The following is a 20091-nucleotide window of genomic DNA, read 5'->3' on the forward strand; positions in this document are numbered from 1 at the left end:
CCAAGGGATGTTCATAATGTCAGGATATTGGTTAGGTGGCCTGCTGATCACAGTGTCCCTGAGTCATGTGCAGAGACACAGGTGAGTTCTCTGTTGGTGTTAGCATACCTCTTCCCACCTTAGCTGTGGCTCACTACTGCTTCTAATCCAGTCTTGGAGAATAAAGATCTTCCTGCAAAGCTATGCCTTGCCCATCTCCCTGGATGCACCACCACTCAAATATTTCCTTCTAGGTCCCATGTCTGTGTATCTGTCCACTTCCTCTCCCATCTCCTCTCTTGCCTTCCTCCCATTCTCTCCAACACCCTCCCCCATCTCTCTGTATTTAGTTTAGTCCAAAGGGTTATCCTTCACATTTCAGGTTTCTATATCCCAAGTTCTCTGTTTTCTTCTCCCTGTACAAAACCTCTAAATTGTTCTAAGGGCCTGAGTGTTTGAAACACAAAAGCCAGATACTGATACAGGCTCTTTCTGTACCTGTAATATTTCTTCTCTGTCATATTTTCACCCTGTCATACTCCTTCTCTGAGATGATGAGCCACAAAAGGCTGACCCTACTTGGATGGGGAAAAAAGAGAGAAACACAGAGAGAAAAAAAAGCATAATGACTCTTTCACAATGGTATCCCGTCCTCGGTGCAACAAGTTCCCAAACACCGTTACCCAACTGATACTCAAAAGAGAGTTAATTTCCAGTTATCCAGAAAACCCATTCCTGCAATGGTTCGTTGTCATGCATGCTAGGTAAATACTGTGTTGCTACATGCCAGCACTAGCACTGAGCAACATCTCCCCACACTTTGCACATGTAACACCCAGGATTCTAATTCTGCCCCAGGAGAAAACTCTTTCACAATCAAAGATTTTTTTAAAATACCGTTTTTCTCAAAGATTTGGGCCACATCTTAGCATGCTACAGACTCTGAGAAGTCTGAACCTGATCCTGAGTCACCTGACCCTGGAAACCTGATCTGATTGATCTCCTGGGGAGCCAGTATTATGTGGAAGACACTTTGGAAAGATTTGGGTGATATTTGTTCTGATGACCAATTCAAGGGGAAGGGAGATGAAGTTCTTCATGGCTTGTGTGCTGAAGAGAGACAGGGTTGAGTAAATCACAGCTTCCAGGAGGGATGAGCAATAATCTCTGGATCAGGGAGTCCTTATTTTTTACCCTCAGCCTAGAGGGTTATATAGCTCAAGCTATACCTGCTAAAGAAGTGCAGTCTGCAATTCAGTGAGGGACAGGGGAGAGGGTGGGGTGGGCTGGGTGTGTGCTGAAGCACTGGTCCTGGCTCCATCCCACCCAGCATGACGTCTATTTGGATGTACAAGATATCAAGAGAAAAATAATTATTTCAGAAGGTGGTGTTTCCGGCAGTTTTTCCAAACAAAATAAGCAGTTACTTGGATTATCTCATCTTTCCTCTATGCAAAGAGGAAAAGGCTTAAACTAGCCAAGAAATGCCAAAATTGTTCTCTGAAAAGATGAAAGCCCAAAACTATGTAATAATAGGTCAAAACAGGTGCTAAAATACTGTCACTGCTAAAACAGTGAGCTCACAGGAGAGTTATAGGCCCTGGTTCAGAAACTTCCTGACTCATATCCCACAGACTTGTAAAGTCATTTTGGTTCAAGAAAAATTATTCAGACAACTCATTAGAGCTGTCACTTTGCCGGGCATGATCGGGATCATAAAATGTGCAATTTGCAATTTTTCACTGATCATATAAGGCTCTTGATGATGCAGCCACTGTCTAGGGAGTTTCAAGCTATATCTCCAGCCTTCTCTCCTTATGGCCTATATTCCAGGCTTAGAAGTATTTTTGCCATTTCTAATCTCATCCTGTTTTTTCACCATCCTGTGCTCTGGGGTTTGTGCCATGGATCTTTTCTTTCTCTGCTTACTCTCTAGTCCACTGGGCAAATTTTTATTCCTCCACCAAGACACAGATCAAGTATTAGCTTCATTGTGAAGCTTTGGCAGAAGGGCCCCCATCTCCCAGAGACTTGGTTTGTCTGGCCTCTGGGTTTTCATATTATCTAAATGTGCCTTCAGTAGGAAGCATAGCAGAATTAAAAAGAAAAAATGGGCCAGGCACCTCCTGTTCTCACATTTAGCTGTATAATCTTGGGTGAGTTCTGAATCTCTCTCTATGCTTCAGTTGTCTCATCTTTAATTGTGGACAATGCCTCTTTTGCATGAAGTTTAAATAATATAAAAATGTTTTTTCACAGTGCCTATTACATATGAGTTTATCGCAAAAATGGTTATTGTGTTATAATTAGCAGTTTGCTACTTTTCATCTGTGTGAGCTTCAGTTTCAAGGACTACCATATTTGCTTTGCATTCTTAATTCTTATCACAGTGCCTGACACATAGTAGGCATTCAACAAACAGCTGTAATGAAACCATTAATTACCTAATTAATCGATGGAGAGAAGAATGCATTGTTTCTACTGGAGCATAAACTACTCTAGGAGATGAGGCAGGAATAACCTAATCCATTCCTAAATGCCTATAAGAATGGATTTGGCCTAGGGGCTTCAGGAGCCCAAAGTCACAAGATGCAAAGAGAGCAACAGAGCTCAGAGAGGTCCCCTTGAAGGGGTCCCTGAAAAAAAACACACAATTTAGAGAATGGAAAGAAGCGGGTAAAGCACTGTAGTCTTGCTATATGTGAACACTCAGAGCTCTTCCAGGATGAGGGAGACTGCGCACATTTGAAGGCTTTGGAAGGAAAGAGTCTTGGGGGAGGGAGATCCTGGTGATGAGCACGGAAAGGATGAGAGCAAAGCCAGTGTCCTTACAAGGAGTTGGGGCCAAGGACACAGCAAGAGGGCCTGCCCAGTAGGACAGGTAAACACAATTTTCTAAAATTGAAATACTGGGGAGAAAATGGTTTAGAAACCAAAAATAACATGGCATGAAAGAAGAAAGTGTGTAAGAAAGCCCATACATTACATGCACCTGATTTTCTCAGTGATGTGGGAACCAAAATTTTCTCCCAGGAGAGTGGAGCTAGAAGTGTAAAGACGTGACCCAGAAGAGTGGTCAAGAAAGACTCAACATCACCCAGCGTCGATTCTGGCACCACTGACTGCCTGCACAGTCCTGGGCAAGTTCCAGAAACTCCTTGTGCCTCAGTTTTCTCATCTGTAAAATGGAAAAGATAATTATATCTACCTGTTTTATAGGGTTACTAAAGGTATTCGATGACTTAATAATTGGTAAACACTTTTAGAATAGCCTGATATATAATGAGTACTATAGTAGTACATGTTTGCTATTGTCATCATCATCATCATCATCATTATTATTATTATGAGAGTATTGTGCATATTAGAACATATTCATACTAGTCATTATGGGAAGTACTCAAGAAAATCGATAGGAAATGGACATTTTAAAGCATATAACTTGTAGTGGGCACAGCCAGTGTGCTCTCATGTCCTTTTTTAGTAAGCAAGGGACACAGGCAAGGAACAGAGAAAGTGGGAATTCACCCCTGGGGGGTGGGAAACAAAGGAAAGTGACAGAACGCAAAGTTAATATGACAAGATTCTAGAGTGGTGGCAAGGACATCATTAAAGTTGTCAAATGCAAGAGTCCAGCCAGGCAAACAGTTGAGTAAAGCTGGGCATGGGCTACCGGACTGATTAGGAGCCCAAGGAGTAACCCTCATCCGTTTATTAAAGCGAGAGTTAATGGCTTTCAAGCTTTAGCCTAGTCATTCTCTACTGGAACTGTCTATTAAATTCTGCAGTGAGAACCAGAGGTTATTTGGCCTATAGGTATGAGATAGTCTTCTGAGTAAAGGAGTAGCTCTAAAAACATGACATAGTTATTCCAGACTTCCTTTTTATCCACACCCCGTTCTTTCTCAGCACTGTTCTAAACACACAGGTAAACAGCAAGACAGGACTGTTCAGGGGAATGGAAGACCCAGAAATGCTGAGGGACAAGTTCGGTCCCAGGTGGGGTAGAGAGAGGCCCAGTCAAGGGACTCTGTTGGGATGAGAGGGACATCAAGTTGGAGACCTTGCTGTCTCCTGAGTTCCATTTGGCTGGTTTTTAATGTCAATTTTTTACATGGAAACAGTGTTGCCTTATCACTCTATTTTGCATTTTTAAATTATTAGTGGAATTGAGTGTTTATTCATATGCGAATAATCTTTTTTTGTCAATTTTTTATTTGGAGGTCTTAAAGCTTTCCATGTGGATCTGGAAAAGCCCTTTATACATTTATGATATCAGTCCCTTGCCATATTTATTGCAAGTTCCTCCAGTTTGGCATTTACCAGTGTTTATTATCTATTCTGACAAACTGCATGCTTAAATTATTGTGTAGTCAAATCTACTTTTTTTCCTTTATATTTTCTTTCATTGTTTTAGACAGTCTTTCCTAGCCTGGAATAAACAAATATTTATCTATATTTCTCTTTTATTTTAAGTATTTTTATTTTGTATTTGAAAGGTTTTCTTAGGCTCCGCCGAGGAAGAAATGCCAGTCAGCCACAAAGTCAGGCAGTATAGAGCTTCACTGGGGTTTTCGCAACCGGGCGAGGTTCCCCGGCCCGCAGAGTAGGGCTGAAGAAGTCGAGCCCTAGCAGGAAATGTGGTGGGGTTTTATTTTGATTGGCTCTCTTTGTGGGAGCTGGGAATTGGTCCCCTTTGAACAAAGTGGCAATATATCATTGGTGGTTCTCCTGGGGCTCAGGTTGCTATGCGGATAAAGCCCACCCTTTCGTCTTTTCTGGGTTGTAGTTCAGCCGCCATTTTGTCCTATCCCGCCCATTCTAACAGTATTTGAGTATTATACTAGACTAGATATTATTTTAGTTTATGGAGTTACTAATGGGAAATTATATTATTTTCAAAATATGCAAAAATTTTTGAATAATTTATTTTTCGACTTGTCTGTAAGACACTGCTTTGTAATTAAAGTCTTCAGGAGACAAGCTATCTTAACCCTCAAAAGACCCTAACACGTAATTTCCAGTTCTGTGATTTGTGATGGACTAGATTTCAGGGGTTTTTTTAAGTTTTTATTTATTTACTTATCTTTGGAGGGGAAGGAGAGAAGGAGAGAAACATCAATGTATGGTTGCCTCTGGTGAGTCCCCTGCTGGGAACTGGCCTGCAACCCAGGCATGTGCCCTGACTGGGAATCGAACTGCGATCGTGTGGTTCGCAGGCCTGCGCTCAATCCATTGAGCTACACCAGCCAGGGCTAGATTTCAGTTTTTTGAAATGGGTAGGAGGATGTGGGCAGGGAACATGTCCAGCATCTCTCAAATCATATCAAGCAAGCTCTAAATAAGCATCCTTTGGCTGGATACTCACTTCACCATTATTCTTGCATTTAAGATCAAAATCATAAAGGAGTGGGACACATGAGTTGTGAGATCATAGAAGCCTTTACAAATGAAGGTGCAGAGCATGCTGGTTTCATTCAGAAAAGTATGTGTGGGCCCCCAATAAATAAATAATCAATAAATCAAACAATTGATCAGTCTCAACCAGGGGGTGGACGTGCTTGCTTGATGCATCACAGACATTTTGTGCAACAGTGTAAGCTCCCCTAAGACATAGATTCTCTCTTCTGTTTCTCTCTTATAGCTCCTCTGACATAGGCCCCCTAACCTCTGCAAACCTGCCCTCCTGACTAAGTAGGGTTCAAGAAACTGGGGACCAAACCTGATCGCTGCTCCTTGACTCCGGAATCACCTCCCCTCAGTCTCTTGTCTCGGTCCGGTAAGTCCAGCCCCTCACACCTTCCCTACATCTGGATTTAAGAGGTGCATGTGCAAGTGTTTGTTTTTCTAGGAATATCCTTTGATGCTCAGATGAGGAAGTGTGCAGAGTAAAGAAGAGCTAGGCCTGTGGGTTGAGTAGCCAGGGTGTGGCTAGGAGTATGAAAGCCCAACACTGACCTCACCAGGGCAAGGCGGCCGCTGCTGGTCTTGTGGCTGCCAGCAGAGCACAGAGCAGACAAGAAAGCTGGCTTCTCCCCAGTCGTTTTTCTGGGTGGCAGTTATGATTTCCCAGAGCTGAAAGCAGGTCAGACATCAATGATCAGAAGAGCTATTTCGAGCCCTGCCTTTCTTAGTAATGTAACAATACAAGGGTTTGGGGGTGGAGGGAAGGAAAAAAGAGTAGCCTGAAGCAATTCGGGACCTGATGCTAATGTCCTTACTTGCTGCCTGGAAGGGAGCCTGCCAGGCAAGGGTTGGTGGAGGACCAGGCCCGCTGGCCAGAGTTGCCATTCAGACCAGGACTTCAGGCTCCTGGAAGAAGGCTGGGAGACAGAGGCAGACATCATGTTTTATCACAGGCTGGTGGGTTCTGATGATAGAGAAGGGTTGTGAGTGCATGCTTGCTGGGTGCATCAGAGACACTGACTTGCCCCACAATAGGGGCACCTCTTCCAACACCCACTTAGGGTTTGGGCCCTCAGCTACACTCCATTTCCCAGCTGCAGTATGCATACCTTCTTGGAGAGATACCACACTCCAACTTGGGAGGAGAACAAGGCCTGCTCAAGGGCCCTAACCACTGCCCTCTCCTCCATCCCTTCTTATTTGGCAGCTTACAAGCCGTAGGTACAGCAGCTGAGGGTATAGTTCCCATGGCGATAGCGCAGCCCTGCAGAAGGGGCAGGCTCCAGAAAGGGGTCAGCCTTGGGGCGTGTTTGGGAGAGATTCAGAAAGACGTCCATTGATTGTAGCCAGGTTTCTTCTCTTCAGTTAAGCCACTGGAAGCCCCAGGTACCATTTTAATTAAACGACCTTTTATATTGGCCATGATCATCCTGAGAATCCTTAGGATTAGTTCATCAAATCAAAGCAGCTTTTCACAAGCATTTGCTTCTGTGAGACTCCTCTGTATAACTTACAAAAACATGTAAGATCCAAACTCTAACATTAAGAAGCTTTTCAAGGACTGAATATAAGTTCCAAATGATGATGGAAGATAGCAACAGAAAACAATAGCAAAGCTGTAAATGGTTAATTGTCAATAAATAGTGTAAACAATAGCCTATTGAGGGATTCATTCTGGGGGAGTATGAATTTTGAAAGGCTTTACAAAGTAGGCAGAGTTTGATCTGGGCTCAAGGTGGGTAGCACCTGCTGGGCTGGGAAGAAAGGAAGAGAAGGGACAGGACAGGAGAAAGCACAGAACAGAGAGCAGGAGGTAGGTTCAAGGAACAGGAAGCTGCACCCTCTGGTTGAGGTCAGGGGTCCAGGTGGAGTCTGCATGGGGCAGAGTTTATTGAAATAGCTTTAGTCTGAGCAGATAGACACGGAACAGAACTGACCTGAGAGCAGGAGAGGGTGTGAGCATGAACACTAGAGTGAGGCTGGTCAGGACCATCAGGGAAAACACGTTAACACTGGGGCCCCGAGGAATGGGGCACCGAAAGAAGCAGTGAACCCTGAAGATAAATTTACCTAATGTAGCAGCTTTCCTGCAGACTAACCCTGGGGGTGAGAAGTCAGTAACACGTTCATTCCAGAGCAAGATGATCAGCTTGTAAAAAGGAATTGTTTCTGACTGTCTTGGGAACTTACTGGCACTTAGTGAAGCCTAACTGTTGCCTTTAATATTATTACAAACACAAAGAATATGACCTGTCTACAGAAAGGCACAGGAAATATTCTGAGAGTTAATAAGGTCATAGGTAAGGGGGCATGTGCACATAAGTGTTATGTGGATGCGTGAGCCACCGTCATTTCCACGTGGACGTGAGTACGTAATACCAGGCTCGAATGGCAACTTTGTACCCTTGTTTCTTGATTAAGCACCCTCACATATTTTTTCAGAAGCCATTTCAAGTATCTTAAAATGCATGAGCCCCCAGAATCTTAGAAAACACATGCTATTTTTTTTCTCCAGTAAGACTGGAGAAAACCTTGCTTTATCTCCTTACCAGCAGTGGAAGGAATCTCAACTTGAATCCTGCCGCATAATTCTTGGCCATGAAATCTCCGATTCTCTGGCCCACACTGATCTTTCTGATTTTCCGGATGTTTGGATATGATATCTAATGATATCTAGTTTTTGATATGAAAACTAATGATATCTAGTTTTTTCTGACCTCTGCTTCTAATGTTGTCACCTGCGGTATCAGCACACTTATGAAGTCATTAGAAATGCAAAAATCTCTTTCTTGGAAAAGTCTTCGTGTGCTTTTGCCCAAGGTTCATTCCCTGTTTCGCCCCACAGTGCTCTAACCCACCCACTGTGCTCCAGCCTTTACTGTCCCAGCCCCTTCACACCCACGGATGCCCTGGCTCCTCACCTGTACCCCAAATTACCCTCCTGCTCGTAGCAGTTCTGCTCTCCTGACCAAATCCAGAATGATTGTGTGTATATGACGCCCCTGGCTGGGAGTGGACTTGAATCCTCTTGATTCCAAGTGTTCTGGTTGTGTGGCCCAGTCTGAATTTCTGTGTGTGATCTAATCAGTAGAGGTTTCTGTGTTTTCCCTCCTCAAAGACCTGGAGAGCAGCTCCAATCAAAGAAAAGTTTCCGTAAACTAGTACTATAATGAGAGAAAGAAAGAAAGAAAGAAAATTTGCTTCTGTGATACTCCTCTGTTTAACTTACAAAAACATATAAGACCCAAACTCTAATGTTAAGAAGCTTTTCAAGAACGGAATATAACTTCCAAATGATGATGAAAGATAGCAACAGAAAAACAATAACAAAGCTGTAAATGATTAATTGTAGCCATCTTCAATTAATGGAAGGAAGGAAGGAAGGAAGGAAGGAAGGAAGGAAGGAAGGAAGGAAGGAAAGGAGGAAGGAAGGAAGGAAGGGAGGGAGGGAGGAAGGGAAGAAATGCAGAATTTAGGTTCTACCCAAGACATACTGACTAAAAATCTACCATTTAACAAGACCCTGGGAGATTTGTGTGCACATCAACATTTTAGAGGCCTTTCTCTGAGAGGCAGGGACCTTATTTTGTATTTCCCTTGTATTCACATCCCTTTCTAATTACATGGAACCACAGCAGCCATGAAATAATTTAAACAAGTTCTCACTGAATTTAGTGGAAACGATGGTCAATGGCCAACTGCTCTTACAAAGGGGAAGGCGGCCTCACATGTCATCTGATTCAAACCCACCACCCAGGGGGGCAGGCAAAACACCTTTTCATTCCCGTTTCACAAATAAGAAAATGGAGGGTGGGCAGGGCTTGTTAATTTCTTAAGGTCAAACAACTGAAATTTAGAACATACTCAGGACTTTCAAAGGAAATTGAGGAAAGTGACAATTAAAAGCAGATGGTAGCTACCAAAGCGGAAGAAAGGAAAATTTGGAAATAAATAGAAAACATATTTAACATTTAGAAAACTTTTTACTCTGGTTTATCTTTCAATCTTAATTTCAAAATTTTGTTCTTCTTTGCATGCTGCTCGCATGTGGGATCTCCTAATAGTGTCTTTGAGTAGAGAAACTGTTGAGTTCTGGACTATACACCCTAACATTTATTGAACCCATGGCATATGCTAACTTATTTTTGTTCAGTTATAGACTAGAAAGACTCATAACCTGTGTTGGTGTTTCTAACTGCCTTGCCCCAAAATAACTTTACCTAGAAAGTGAAAGAACCTCTACTAAAGGTATCTTTTAGAAAGAAAATAAAGAAACTAACATTTCTTTATCTTTGTTTTCTTCAGGATGAATGGAGATCATTTTCAAAACCAGGATGTCTAGTTGTTTTTAAAACATTTTTTTTAAAAAAAGCATAGCACTACAAATGCTTGTGATATTTATTTGAGACAAATACAGTAAATTTTCTCAAAAGATTGATAATTTTTAGAGCAAATAAACATAACAATCAATTGTATTCTTTTAGACCATAACAAATAATTAGAGACACAATAAAAGAGTCTATTACAATTGAAAGCATTAAATGCATATTTATTTACTTTAAGACATAAATGATTTAATTATTCAAATAAAACTTAAAAGTGTTAATGGGAGAAATAAAGGATGAGAAGAATAATTGAAGAGATATATATTGCTTCTTTTTGGAAAGACCAAATACAGCAGTAATGACAATAATTCCTAAACAAACATTTATAGATTTTATGCAAAACCAAGATCCCAAATGAATACATTATAGACTCTGACAAACTCACAGTGTAATTCATCTAGAAGAATAAGCCAGCAAGAATATTGAAGTGTTCTTTCTAAAAAGATAATAACTTGCTATATCAGATTTTAAAATATGATTTATAGCAACAATTATAATCAGTTACTGGATTAAAAATAAGAAAACTTGACCGGTGGCTTGGAATAGTGATTCTAAATTAAGTACTCAGTATCCAAATAACCCCCAAAACAGCCATACTACACTGGTGACTTATATTGAATTCATTGTCAACTAAGACTTCAAATCTTTTTCTTTCTTTTTTTTCAGCTAAAGGTAAGAGGGTTTTGTTTGTTTGTTTTATGGCTTCACATATTATATTTTTCACATAAAGTATTATCTACCCAAATTTTCCCATTCTCTACTTTGTTAAAGGATACCTTTCAAAATAAGATGAAATCACAATTCTCATATAAATACAAAATGAACACACATTAAAGATCTTTAAACTCACTATCTAATGAGGGAATCAAGCAGATGTTACTACTCATCCAAAGGAAAATTCCAAGATCAGACACATGTATCGATTAGGGATATTGGAATGAATTTGCAAATAGATGCAAAACGAGCAAATCCACCGTGTCAATTAAACACTCACGAGAAAAGAATCATTTTCAAGTCCATAGACAAGAATTATTTTGCACTGCTATAGGTTAGCTACAATTTACATAATTGTAAAATAGCTCAAAACAATGAAAGGTGCAGAATCTCCACAGAATCAGAATCTGATCATCGAGAAGGATGTGCCTAAATAAAGCACTGTTTGCCATTGAAGCACAAGTTTTCCTCTACAATTTCCCATTTTTTCTACTGAACTGAAGAATTTACACTTGAATTTATTGATCTCATATTGATACATTTAGCCTATCATAATCCCCATCCCTCCCAGCTGTATGCACACATGTATTCAATCAGAATGCTGTCAATGCCGTTGTCCAAACCATTGATTTTTTTGAGAACAAGTTGAACAGGGCAGAAAATCAAAGCATATATATCTCATCCACAGAGATGAGAAATCTTTCTTTAGATTGAAAAAGTAGAGGTGGTCATCTGTGATAATGGAGATAGGGAAGTATCATCCTTTCAAGGAGCAAAATGGGATAACAAACTAGAAAACAAAAAGAAGAAAGAGTAACATAGACCTGCTCTTTCATTTATGTAACAAGTAGTATGTTTGTTTGTTTGTTTGTTTGAGAGTCTCTGAGTGTGTGCACAGTGCTGGGTGCTGGGTACTGAGGGCTCTATGGCAGATGAAAGACAAAGCCCTGCACTCACAGAGATTTATAAGCTGGGATGGGGCAGGGAAACAGATATTAAGCAAACAGTTTATACATCGAAGTAACCATAAGTGATGTACCTGATGGTGGTATGAGACAGAATTACAGGCTCTTAAACAAGAAGGTAGATATCAATGGATTAATCATTATCATTTGTTTCAGCCTTGCAGCTATTAGGTCTCTATCTTATATTTCCTCTGTCTTTTGGGTGACACAAGGATGTTTGAAGGAGAGACAAAAGAAAGAGTTGAGAGTGGAGAAAGAAGTGCTATTTACCAGCAAAATGAGAATGGTCAGTAGTTTGCTCTATTTTCTCTTCTTTTCAGAACAACCAATAGTACCAATCAAGTGTTGTACGTGATGCAGACCAAGTCTTAGCTGTTCAGATTCTGTTGTACCCGACTCTGTAAGATGCTGTTACCACAAGCCAGGCACTAGGATACAAAACAGCTTTGTTGTACTGCAATGGGAATTTGCTTTTTCCATGCACATAGAGGTATCTATCTATCTGTGAAAATATTAGCATACTTCCATAATGAAACTAAAAGCCAACTTACAACTAGTGGCAGACATTTGACACATATTATAATGAACAGAAAATCCCATAAAAATTGTGCATTTCCCTAAAGAAGAAATATTTATGGCCATAAACATAAGGAAATATGTTCAACCTCATCGAAAGGGACAAAATAAACCAAAATCACAACTTTTTGCTTCCATCAGACTGGCAAAAATGTAGAAGTCTGGCAACAATTAATGTTAGAGAAAATTCAGAGCAATCAGAACTCTGGTGTTGCTGCCGGCAGAGTGTAAACCACTGGAGTAGAGGAACAATGTGTCATCACCTAGTCAAGCAGAAGAGGTGTGTTCCCCACTATATAACTAACTATTTGAATCTTGAGCGACACTCACCCGGGCTCCAGGAAACGGGAGCATTCTTGTCAGCACTGTTGATATTGCAATACCTGGAAAGAGCCTGAATACCCATGGATAAGAGTATGAATAAATGATGGTGGAATCTTATAATAAAATACCCCATAACAGTAAAACAAAATTTGAGAAAGGGAAAGTTCCAGATTTCTATATACAATCTTCCACTTGTATAAAGTTCAAAACTAGCCCTGGTTGGTGTAGCTCAGTGGATTGAGTGTGGGCCTGCGAACCAGAGGATCGCGGTTCGATTCCCAGTCAGGGCACGTGCCTGGGTTGCAGGCCAGGTCTCCAGTAGGGGACACATGAGAAGCAACCACACACTGATGTTTCTCTCCCACTCTTTCTCCTTCCCTTCCCCTCTCTCTAAAAAATAAATAAATAAAATATTTTTTTAAAAAGTTCAAAACTAAAACTGTTTAGGGATGTAAATGTGATAAGAACTGTAAAATAAAAAAAAGCAAGAGAATAATAAACCAACAATTCGAGGTAATAACACCTGGCTCTGAAGGCAGCCAGAGGGATCACAACAGGATGAACATTCGGGGGCATCAGATCTATTTCTTAAGCTTGTTGGTGATTTCATTGGTGTTTATGCCATTATTACTCTTTAACTTTATATATAAATTACACGGATGCTTTTGTATATGTGTTATATTTAACTAAAATGTGGACATGTTTATAAATATACATGTATATATCAAATATTTGTCAGTGCAGTCACTGAGGCTTAGAGGTCTGCCTTCAGAGCACAGAGGGTCCGTTCGTTTGTCTTTAATGTGTTCCTCTTGCTGTAGGTATTTCGGTTACTATTTACTATTTCATGGACATATAAAACTGAAATCTCCAGGTTTATTTTACTCCAGCATAAAAATGTTTCTGCACAATAATTGGTATAAAATGCCTTCTCTTCTGCATTGCTATGGTGGGAAGGTGTTATAAATTATCTTAACTCTGAGATGAAAAGAAAATAATTTCTGACATATGGGCTGTCTAGAAAGCCCTCCCCACACGCTCTGAAGTGCTGCAAGGTGACTTCTGGTGGCACATTGTCAGGCGTGCCACCTGGCTGCAGCGCCTCTGGGTGAAACCTGTCCGTTCGTGTCCTCACGGGCCTTCTTCAGTATTTTATTTCCCACTCCAAATGGACCTTACTGGGAGCATTTGTGTCCAGGGTGCTGGGTCTCTCCCTGTCACTGCTACATCTCCTCTTTCCCTCATCTCTAGTCTGCAATGTTTTGCCCACCTTCCGGCCTGAGCAAATCCTACAGGCTGCCTCCCCGTTCCTGCAGATTCTCCACCTGGAAGCTTCAGCAGAAATTCATCCCCAACTTCCCAAACAACCAGAATCTCTATTTCCATGCTTGGTAGTAAAGCAACAGGCTCCTTCTTTAATACTCATTTCACTTTTACGTCTCTTATTTGCCTGCCTTTATTTGCACTGGCCACTGCGAGAGAGCACATTCGCCTGTCGGTCTTAGTCACCAATTCTGTGAGCTGGATCACTGAGACCCACCCATATTACGACACCTTCGCAGTATCCCTGGCGTGAGGCTGCACGGCCCTTTCCCGAAGAACTGCTTCCTGTTTAGCCCGGTTCCTCCCTTTCACCCATATTTTCATAGGAAACACAAAGACATGTCACTGGGGATTATCCAGGATATGTGTTTCCAGGGATCATAAGAGATTTTCCGACACATTCTTAGGTATACAAGAGGGGCCCGCCACAAAACTGAATATATTATAGAAAATTGTGTATTTACTCTTACATGGTCAAACCCCAGTTACCTTCAAAGTACTCTCCATTTCATGCAACACCCCTATCGAGATGTTTTTGCCACTACTCAAAACAGTTTTTGAACTTGCCCATTTTGATATCCTTTAACGATTCTACCATTTTTTGTTTCAACTCTTCCACATCAGCAAAACGTTTCCCTTTGAGGACTTTTTTCATCCAGGAAAACAACAACAACAAAAAAGTCACTTGGGGTAAGAGCAGGTGAATAGGAAGGGTGGGGCATGGAAGTCAGGCCATTTTTGGTCAAAAACTGCTGAACACTCTGCATGTGGTATGGGCAGGTACACTTGTAAATCACAAAATGGAAAAAGGTGTTGAAAGAGCCTTCCAAAAAAAATTCACTGAAGCCAAGCCTAGCCTCTCACCGCAATGCCAGCTGGTGCACGGATACAGCTGGGTTGGTAGAACACTCACCTCGTGGGGGAAGCCTGTACTGCAAGGGGCCTGCCCTCCAGAAGATAATTCTGGATGTTTTTGTGTCCCCCTTTGTACATGTCTTATGCCCCACGCTCTGCCTTACGCATGTGCCAGAATGGGAGAATTCACCACTCCTACAAAACGATGCCAAATTTCTTGCATTAGAACATAGGGCATGTTCAAAAAGTTCATTTATAGGTCAGTGGCTGAAATGTAAAACTTATTTTCATCTAGATACAGTGTGTGTAGTGTTGGTGCTGACCACGGATTTGGCCCCAATGCCCTCTCTAACCCACAAAGTATCAGAAATAGCCCATTATTGCAATGAAAGGAGAACACAACATTGTTTCCAAACTAATACCCCAATACAACACACAACAGTTGTGAATAAGAAATTGTTTTTCCTTATTTGAATTCTGGTGCTTGGGGGAAGGTCAGTTCATCTAGTAGAGGCAAAAAGGTAGATGACAAAGTCTGTGAGTATTCTGCAGGGGAATTCAGGCACCTTTCAAAGGTGTGGAGATACTGCTTAAGCTGGCTTTTTACTAGGAGCGGTGGGAGGCTTGTCATCATTATAGGAGCTTTTCCACTTCAACATTTCTGTTTTTTCATGGCTATCATCCTGCCTCTTGTGGAACTCAAATTCTTTGTTTCTCACAATAAAAAAAAAGAGAAGATAGGCTTGGGATTAAGGAAAGAGGGGCTTTCCTGAGTAAACAAGAGAAAGAAGCCTGTTGAATAGGCTTCATTGATTAAACACCCGCACATACCAGGGTGGTCAAAAAGTCCAGTTTAGTTTTTTCTCTAAAATAAAAGATACATTTTTCACTTTCACCAATAACATTATTGATTTGGATATTTTGAGTATGCCGGCTATCTCCTGCGTGGAATCATGTTATTGTTCTCAATTACTGTCCTGATTGGATCCCTGCCAACTTCAATGGGTCTACCTGACAGTGAAGCACCCTTCAGTGAGAAACCTCCCGCACGAAACTTCACCAACCACCTTTGACACGTTCCGTCAGTCACAGCACATTCTCTGTACACTGCACTAAATATTTTTGCACCTCCGTTGCATTTTTGCCTTTCTTGAAATAATAAAGCATAACATGCTGAAAATGTTGCATATTTTTTCACCTTCAATATTAAGATGGCTACACAAAATTCACGAATTTTGATGTTTTTTAAATGCATGCTGATATGACAGCTGTCACAATACAATTAACAAAATTGTTTCAAATGAAGTTAAGGACAACCACTTTTGGAAAAAAAAAACAAACTCTTTGGCCAATGCAGTATTTATTTAGCATCCACCATCTGCCCAGCTCTATGCTAAGTCTTAGGGATATAAAGAAGAATAGGACAGTTGCTCCCATCGTGGTACCAGCCTATTGCCAAGGATGGTGGAACAAAGGGAGGCAGGGGGCCTGCTTGGACTACGAACAGACAAGTAAATATGTCCATTATACCATAATGTGCTGAAAGCTGTATGAAAGAGAGAGCAAGGTGCCATTTGAAAGAATATGAAAATGCTCCCCCAAAATGACAGTTAATTTTCAAAAATGAATAGGAATTCTTAAGAGGAACAAAATGTACAAAAGTACAGGTATAAAATCATTTTGGAAATAACACAAGGATCAGAGCAAATGCAGGAAAGGAAGGTAGGAAATGGAGGTAAGTGAGGGTGAAGAAACACGGTGGAAATTAACCCTGCCCCGTGGAGTGTGCCACAGGAGGGTAGGGAGTCAGCTCTGCAGGCAACGTGGAGACCAGTTTCCATCTGTAATAATATGTTGGAACAACTAAGAAAATTAACTGAGATGGAATTCACTGATTTTTGCATGACTTGAAAGAGAAGACAGCCCCAGGAAGTTACGGCTCCCTCCATGGAGAAAGAAAGGAAGGAGTGGTCAAAAGGCATCAGATCAGAGTGTCTCTCTGTTCCAGCTGCAGCTTGGACACAGTTCAGGGGAAAGGGAAGCTTTGGGACGGGACCAGCCTTGGCCTTGGCCTTGGGGTCTGGGTAAGCAGTGTGTAGTTTATGATGTTTGCAAGCGCACACCTCAGCCTCTTACAGTGTGATTTCATCTTCAGATTGAACGCGGAGAGGATTTCACAGGTTCATGTGAACGACTGCAGATGACATGGAAATCGCGAGCTAACAGGTCATCTGCAAGTCCTGGGTCAGATGGAAATGGGGAATTCATATTTAATCATTGACAGTAGCTAATGAACAATCACTTTCTTGTGTGAACCTCTCTTTGGCATTTCTGTAATGCGCCTCCTAGAATCATACTTTTCTTTCTCTCCCTTTCCACCCCCGACTTTTACCATTAAGAGTGCTTTGGCAGCTGTAAACCTCTCCAGCGAAGAATGCTCTCTTACAGTAAATTCACAGCATTTCAATAGTTCCAATTCTCTGCAGTCTCCGGTTTCTGGCTTTTCACAGATCTTAAGTTTTAGAACCTTGTGCAAAGAATAAGAATGTAGCTAATGAAATAAGAACATGAGAGAATAAAAGCATTTAAAATGTCACAAGCCTCACTTGTCAATCAGGGACAATACAGTTCTCAGAATGCTAAGTCCTGCTATGTGACCCTCCCCTCACAGGAGGGGTGGTCGGGTCTGGGGTAGGTGTCCTGTCTCAGAGACTGTGTGCACCCACGCAGCCTTCTCAGCTCCCCAGCAAATGGAAAGGCCAGGCGTCTAGCCCTGTATAGAGAAGGCAGGCACTGCCACCTACAGGTTGCAAAATGAGGGACATCATAAACTAATTTGTAGGAAAAAAATATTTTATTAGTGTAATATTTTCATAGCCTTAGAAACCTCAAACTTAGCTAGTTTATCCTTCTGTCTTTGGGTATATGTGTTCCTAAATATGCAAGAACTTTTCATTGACATCAGAGAAGCTCAACTCTCAGACAATGAAAATCCAGCGGAAGTCAGACTCACCCTGAGAGAAGTGGGAATCAGGCTGGACTTGGCCCAGGGTGAATAGTGAAGGGGTGGTGGGTATTGGCCTACCAAAGTACTCTTTAAGCTCAAAACACTTCAGGCCTGTTTCCTCGTTTGTAAACTGAAATAAGCTATTGGGTGGCCAGTTCTCAGGATGAGGTCCCTGGACCAGTGTCATCAGCACCACCTGGGACTTGCCTCAGACTACCGAATGGGAACCCCGGGGGGAGGACTCAGCAATTGGTGAGTGTGGCATACCCAAAGGGGAGACTCACTGAATTAGATGATCTAGAAATAGCCAACGTGCATCACTGACAGTGAGGTCACCTGCAGTTCCACCACCTGTCTGTGGAGGAGCTGAGTCGCTGGAAGGTTGACCTTGGTGCGGAGCAGGGCATTGGGGAAAAGTTGGAGCTGGAGGCGCAAGTTCACTGCTGTACTGAATGGGCATGTGGCCACTCATGGACCATCTCAGTGTTCAACTGCTTTGTCTGAAAACTACTGTTCCAACAAAAAGCACCCCCCCCCACCCCTGCAGTCCATCACACATACAGGTACTGAGTCATCACTCTGCTTTGCCAGTTTTTCACGGTCAAAATTAATGTCTTCCAGGAAGCTGACCTCCAACTACTAAATGCAATCCTTCAAGACCCAGGTTATTCTTTCTCCTTTACAAAGACTCACGAACAGCAGTAAGTCTGTATTTTTCTCTTACAACAGGGTGGGGCAAAAGTCGGCTTACCATTGTGAGTATGCAAAACACAGTTCATTCTGGTATTATTTATTAATTACTGTATTATTTGCTCATGAACAACTGTAAATCCACTTTTGCTCCACCTTGTGAGTCAGTCCCTCTGACCCCTGACATCCATAGCAGAAAATCTGGCACTTAATGACAGGTCATCTTGGAGTGTTCTCAAATTGTTTGCCACGGTGATCTCATCTTACTCACCAGATTTCCCTGAGGAGTTTTGCTTATATGGCTCATACACTCACCACCAAATTTCTGGCCAGTTTCCATCGTGGCTCTGGCACAAACTGGTGTTTAACAAATTGTTGCTGATTGGTGTGATGTGAGTTCTCCGAAAATATCAATTTGAGTCTTTGAATGGACTTGAAGCCGTCACAATTTCCCAACTCCCTCCCCCACTGCACTCCTGAATGATTCTATGAAAGGCTCATGTTGCCTTCAAAAACAGCTGAAACCTGCCCTGGCTGGTGTAGCTCAGTGGATTGAGCATGGGCCTGTGAAGCAGGGGGTCACTGGTTTGATTCCCAGTTTGGGCGCATGCCTGGGTTGAGGGCCAGGTTCCCAGGAGGGGACACATGAGAGGCAACCACACATTGATGTTTCTCTCCCACTCTTTCTCCTTCCCTTCCCCTCTCTCTAAAAAATAAATAAATAAAATATTTTAAAAAATAACTGAAACCCACAAAAAGCAGCAGAACTTAAAGAGCCGAGGTGGTGAATGTTGGTAAGCATTGTATTAGATCCACAGGTGCGGATTGATGGGCTAATCGCAACTCAAACTTCCTCTTTCAAGGGGCATTTATTGGGCAGTTAAAACAAGATTAAAACCACACTGAATAAAAATTTGAACCATCCTTTTGAAGAAGATGTAATACAAGTTATGCTTGGATGTAGTTAACACTAGAAAAGAAACTCAAATACCAATAGTCACTTCTGGTATTGTGACTATAGAGTCACTTATCCAGTAATTATTGAAAACTTCCTTGAATTTGTCCTGGTTTCCTTTCAACTGTAAGAAGGAAATGAGGACAGGCTGAGGTGGCTTTTGGCTGACAGAGCTGCTATAGTTTGGTGCTTTACTGAGATAGGCTCATCTGTTGCAAAGAAGAGTCAGGGGACTTAAATTACCCCAAGCCCTTTCCCTTCACTTAGAAAACGTGAAACCTGAGTATATCAGAAACTGTCCATTTCAAGTTAGCCTCCCAGCACCTAGCCCAGCTCTGATACATAGAAAACCTTCTGTGAAACTGAATTAGGCACAAAAACCCACTAATATCCATAGTTATTTGGGAACAAGACTAAGTAAAGTTGATTCTACCACTGCAAAATGTTATTTATTCAATTGCCATTTGTTTATCCTAAAGAGCTGACTTTGAAAAGAACAGAAATGGTCAGGGTCCAAATTTGTATCTTCATTGCAAAACAAACCAACATCATTACGAGGGATTCAGACTGGTTGGGAGGTTCATTTCAGTCTGTTGTGTCTTTTGCAAAGATCCACAAGTTATAACTCAATGCAGTACTCCTAAGTGAGCTCTCTTCAGTGTGCGACAATCTAAATGGCCTAGAATTAAGAGATGTGCGCAGCACAGTCCAGAACAGCTGTCTGCAGCTGCACAGCAGAGGTGGTGGCATTTCGAGGGAGCAAGCCAGTGAAAGGCCCTTTATTGTCCAATGGCAGAGGACCAGGCTGTAAAGTGTACTGTGTGCCTGGGAATCCCTTTGAGATAAAAGGTGCAGAAGGAGAATGGACTCTATTCAGCTTCAGGGAGGGCAGAACAGAGGCCGTGTTCATGG

Source organism: Sturnira hondurensis, unplaced genomic scaffold (assembly GCF_014824575.4).
Source record: "Sturnira hondurensis isolate 20B ecotype Veracruz unplaced genomic scaffold, ASM1482457v3 Scaffold0008196, whole genome shotgun sequence".
NCBI classification, from domain to species: domain Eukaryota; kingdom Metazoa; phylum Chordata; class Mammalia; order Chiroptera; family Phyllostomidae; genus Sturnira; species Sturnira hondurensis.